The following is a 5,752-nucleotide window of genomic DNA, read 5'->3' on the forward strand; positions in this document are numbered from 1 at the left end:
AAGCTGGTTCATGGCTGGTGAGTACAATGATGGTAGTGGGAGCCTCTCCCACCTCTGTGGCAGTGCTAAGGATGTCTGACTGCCGGCTTAGGCCCACTCCAATCAGACATTCTCCAAGGGCTCCTGGACTGCGAGAGGGTGCAGGCTGGTCTGAGGGACCCCCCATTCTAATAACTAGGTGTGATGTTTGATTGGTGTGAGATTTATGAGGATGATCACTTAGTAAGTTAAGAAATGTGTAATCACTGCAGTGTACACCTGAAACTAATACAATAATGTATGTCAATGCTAATTAAAAAATAAAAATTATCTAGTTTAAAAAAGTAAAATAATTGTTAAAAGAATGAAATTGGCATTTCTTCTTCTAATACATACTGAGAAAGTACCCACTTGTGGTCATTTTGGGTTATGGAATTCAGTTGGTGACCATAAGTGTCATAAAGATAATCAGCCTCTCAAAACAAACAGATTAAATAAGCAAAAATTGTTAGGAATAAGTTTATGTCACTTACCTTCATTTTCAAAAAGCTTTCAAATACTTAATAATATGACTTGAAAAATAATGCTGATTCCTACTGATGTCCTCTTTCACTGAGGTAAATTACTAACCACAATCTACTATTATTATTCTCTATATTTTAAATTTCTATAATCTTAAATTTCTGTGATCTCTTAGCCATCACAACATCAGGAAGTATACAACTGAAAAGCCCAACCTCCGTCCACTTTCCTTTACTCTCCTTTGAAGTCATTAACTTCCAAGACTTTAGGTACCATACTTAAGAATACAAATCATGCCCTAACCGGTTTGGCTCAGTGGATAGAGCGTCGGCCTGCGGACTGGAAGGTCCCAAGTTCAATTCCGGTCAAGGGCATGTACCTTGGTTGCAGGCACATCCCCGATGGGAGGTGTGCAGGAGGCAGCTGATCAATGTTTCTCTCTCTTCGATGTTTCTAAGTCCCTATACCTCTCCCTTCCTCTCTGTAAAAAATCAAGAAAATATATTTAAAAAAAAAAAAAAAGAATACAAATCGTGTCATAGAGTTTTTTCATTCTTGCCAAGGGATCATCACATGCCTTCAACCTTTTACTTCCCCCTGAAATTCTTTTCTTTTAATGTTCTTTTTTTAATTTTATTATTATTATTTGTTGTTATTGTTGTTAATCCTCACCCAAAGATATTTTTTCATTGTTCTTTGGGGGGAGTGGAAGAGAAGGAAAGACAAAGAGAGAAACATTGAAGTGAGAAAAACACATTGATTGGTTGTCTCCTGCACAAGCCCCGACCAAAGCCTGGCCGGGGTGGAGCCTGCATCCAAGGTACATGCCTTTGACCGGAATCAAACCAGGGACCCTTTGGTCTGCATGCCGATGCTCTATCCACTGAGCCAACCCAGTTAGGACCCACTGAAATTCTTAATCAGTATATTTTCAAAGGCCAGACTTTGCTAGACTTTATACCTCGTAATTGCAATGCCAAACAGATGAGAAACAACTTCTGATATTCTAACAGTGAAGTTATATGAAAAGAGAATACAAAAGAAACAATGATGGCATTTGTGAGAAATTGACAAAAGCTACTATCCCACAAATTTCGAAGATTTCTGATATGAATTTACAGAATTTCAGATATCAAAAAATAGGAATCTATTGTTATAATTGGGGAAAAATAAAATGAGCTCTACTTCAAAACAAATAGAATTTGACATGTAGATTTAGCATCTCCTCTCTTTTTATAGTCCTTGGAGAAATACTAAAAATTTTGAAGTTATTCACTCTTCCTTCTGCAATACTTCTAATAAGTTACTAAAATCTGCATAAGCAAGTAGGTGCCTCTTTAGCGCAGTAGGTTGCGCGTCAGTCTCATAAAATCTGCATAAGCATGCAGTATTCTAAGCGATTCACCATCCTAATCACTCCCTCCTTCCTAAATGGGGCACTTAAAAATGAAGGAAAATAACCGGCATGGGATGGAGCCAAGAAGAAAGATTCGAAGAAAACTATCTTAAAATTACCAAGTTGGGAAGGTAGTAAGTATGTGAGAAGAAAGTAAGTCATCCAAAGGACTTCACTTTTACTTTGAATTATTAGAAGATAAAATGCTGAATGAAAAGTAAATCTCTCCTGTACCATGTCCCAACTCTCGTATCCAATCATTAAAGTCTGTCTGCCTCACGCTGGCTCAGCAAGTCCCTCAGCAGCTATACAATATGTAGTAAGAACACCAGGGATTCTACTATGTCAGAATCCAAAATCTTTCCAATGCAGTTCTCTTCCTTAGTGACTCACAGAGTTTGTGTTCAGCTCCTCATGCAGTTCCCAGCACTGTGGCACTCACAGCACAGAAGTACTCAGCTGAGTCACTCCAATGAGCAAAGTGCTTCCTCAGGTTGAAGGTCGACTCATTCTTCCTAAGTTCAGCCTCAAAATTCTTAATGCCTTTCACCAAGGTGTCCCCTGAAAGGTACTTGAGTAGAAGCTGGAGGCCTTGGCTGGGGTCTTGGACATACCAGTAGAGATAAACAGTTCCCGTGTAAGAATACTTGCACCTCAGCTCCAGCGAGGCTCCTTCAGAAAGACTGATGTGACTGTCAGGCTGGTCCACTGACTGGGCCCTGGCATCTCCTGCAAAATCAATGTTGTATCAGTGAAAGCAGACAGACTTGACTAGGAAAAGTACTTCTGCTAAAATTCAAACAAGAAAGCAGTTACTTCTGTGTAACCAGAGACCATAATCGACTACTACTCACTCAGGGTGAAAAGCATCCCCAGGACTGGGACGAGCAGCAGGAGCATGTCTGAGCAGTGGAAATGCCGTGGCTTCTTTCTGGACGATCTCCCTTCAGCATGCAGGAAAGCAGCTGTGGGATTCAGCTCTCAGAAATAGGAGGTGTGAGTAAGATTAGATCCCTGGTTCAGGGACACAAAAAAACTGCTAGATTATCTTGCATGCTTTCTAAATCTCTGATTCTTCTCACTTGTCTCTGTCTTAAAGAACTCAGGGAAGATGCTTCAATAGGCAGCTGCAGGAAGGAGGAGCTGAGGGGAAGGTGCTAATCTTCAGGGATCTCTCTTTTGTGCAACATCACCCTCTGGAGACCAGACACAGGACCAAAGATCCAGACTCTTGAAGGAAAACTAACCTTTTCTTTCCACTTAGAGATGGATCAAAAGTTCCATGAATATGTTGCTTTCCTACCAAATATATTGTTAGGGGAAGAAATAGAATAGTGAGGACTAGCTACAATTATAAGAAATAGTAATCATGCTCTGTTAACTGCGATTGTTCTGTTAGGATTAGAGAAAGCACATTCTAACCTGGCTGAGAGTTGTATGCCCCAGAACACAGGAATTAACCTCAGAATGCAGTCAGTCCATTCTCCTTTTCTGATAACTGCCTAACATCGTGGAAAGATTAACAATCTTGTTGCTGAAACAATTTTGTCGCAGAGGTGCCCACCCAAGCCCTCATTGCCTGTAACCTGTAACCATTAAACCTTATCTACTTCCCTGTAATTTCTACTTTCCCATATAATCTTTGTCCTTCTACCTAATATAAACAGCTGGCTTATGGGGAGGGGTAGAGCAGATTTTTGTGGGTGACCTGCTGCTCTCCCATACTGCTGGCATTCTTGGAATAAACGCTCATATACGATTCAACCTTGTCTCTGCTCAATTGGCTCAAGTAGTGACAAGCAACCTGGAACTATTGGTTGTCCAGTTTCAATATGATATATCACTCTCTATGGATTTTATTAATCCTTTACTGAGTGAAAAATGGGGCCTATAAAATAGAGAAGTAGTTTACTTTACAAAGAAACTGATTATACAATAAGGCTATCAGACTTTGGAGTACATTAGAGCCTTCATGTAAAAGCAATGGAGCCATTCTTGAAGCCAGTGGTTCTCAACCTTCCTAATGCCGCGACCCTTTAATACAGTTCCTCATGTTGTGGTGACCCCCAACCATAAAATTATTTTCGTTGCTACTTCATAACTGTAATTTTGCTACTGTTATGAATCGTAATGTAAATGTCTGATATGCAGGATGTATTTTCATTGTTACAAATTGAACATAATTAAAGCATAGTGATTAATCACAAAAACAATATGTTATTATATATGTGTTTTCCGATGGTCTCAGGCGACCCCTGTGAAAGGGTCGCTCAACCCCCAAAGGGATCTCGACCCACCGGCTGAGAGCCACTGCTTTAAGCAGAGATCATCAGATCAACCTCACTAGGCTGTGCTTTGGATGGCCTTGCTGGCAGTAAGCATCAGATTGAGAAGAAGACGTGCTAGGATGTGAAGATATTTGCCTTAGCTGATGAAATTAAAAATAAAATCAGATGTGCACACACACAAAAAAAATCAAATTAGAGCACAAGCCCTCACCTATAAAAATGAAGTAAGAGTATCTTTGTCTAATTCAAGCAGAATTATGAAGATGCAGTGGCGTTTGAACAACAACAATAATATAATATTCAGATAAAAAAGTAAAATCCCATTGGTATCTGTTTAGAATGACTGGAATATTACCCCCCCCCCCCAATTCTGGGTACCACATTATCAAGACAATAGTGATAGACTTGAATATCTACAGACAAAACAGTAGAATGATGAAGTCACTGCACAATAAAAACATAAGTAATTTTGGAAATAATTAAGGGCACAGTAAAATTATATCTGCATTACCCGAACCCTAGAGTGCCACCAGCAGACCAGAGCTAAGAAAAACTTCTGAGAGGAATAAGATATGGAAGCAATTTGATAATTAAATCTAACATAAACACTCAACAATTTTATATGGATGAAAGTCAGGTCTTACTTATAAGATGAGGGTAGTATTGGATTATGGCCAAATAGCAAGATGTAATTCTGAAAGAAGAAGCTTTTCCTCCCACCCACTTCAGCTGAAAAAGTAACCATCACACCAGGAGATCAATTTCAGGGAACATGAGTGTGGGGGAGGAAAAACAGTTTCCCCTCTACCCTTCCAGGTTCTTGGCTGAGATCCCTGTAGTAAAAGACAGATTAACAGTAGAAAAGCAAACAAAAGTTTAATAACATGTATACTTTCTATATACATAGGAGAGACCCAGGAAAACCAAGTAACTTCTGAAAATCACCCAAGTTATCACCTTAAGCACCATCTCCATCTCAAGACCAGAAAATAAAAAGATGTTGTGGGGAGGGCAGCCAGTTATGGGAGGCTTTCAGACAAAGCACAATAAACAATGATATGGTCGTTATGCAGATTTAAGTTAACACCTCTTCCCTTCTCTGTTCCCAAGTGTTTCTAGAGACTGTCATTCTCCTCTTCCGGGCACACTTACAAATGGAGATTACCCTTATAAATGCAAATCCTTATCTAATAAAAGAAAAACAAGGTAATTGGCGTACGACCACTACCCTTCCCATTGGCTAATCAGCAAGATATGCAAATTAACTTCCACCCAAGATGGCGGCCGGCAGCCAGGCAACTTGAAACTAACATGAGGCTTGCTTGCTTCAGTAACGGAGGACTCCAACTTTCCCCGCCTCCCTTGCAGGCCTCTGAGCCTGCAGTTTAAGAAACATTGTAACAAATATAGAAGCTTACAAAAAAACCCAGAAACCAGCTTTCAGCGAGCTGGTATCTCAGAGCTGGAGTTATACATTGTTTCAATTACCTACTTTCAGCAGTGGAGGCCTAAGAGCTGGAGCCTCAGAGCTAAAGCTGGCCCAGAATTAAAGAAAAAAAAGGAGCGG

General features: G+C 40.0%; 1 long non-coding RNA gene across 4 annotated transcripts in view; it reads right to left on the bottom strand.

Moving 5' to 3' along the window:
- The window catches only part of LOC107184448, a 34,966-nt gene that overhangs the window by 6,082 nt on the left and 23,132 nt on the right, over positions 1-5,752 (bottom strand). For all 4 annotated transcript variants that reach the window (XR_001515299.1, XR_001515298.1, XR_001515300.1 and 1 more), the window contains one exon: positions 2,835-2,841. This is a non-coding gene — a long non-coding RNA (uncharacterized LOC107184448). The remainder of the gene's footprint in view (positions 1-2,834; positions 2,842-5,752) is intronic.

Source organism: Myotis davidii, unplaced genomic scaffold, assembly GCF_000327345.1.
Source record: "Myotis davidii unplaced genomic scaffold, ASM32734v1 scaffold666, whole genome shotgun sequence".
Lineage (NCBI taxonomy): Eukaryota > Metazoa > Chordata > Mammalia > Chiroptera > Vespertilionidae > Myotis > Myotis davidii.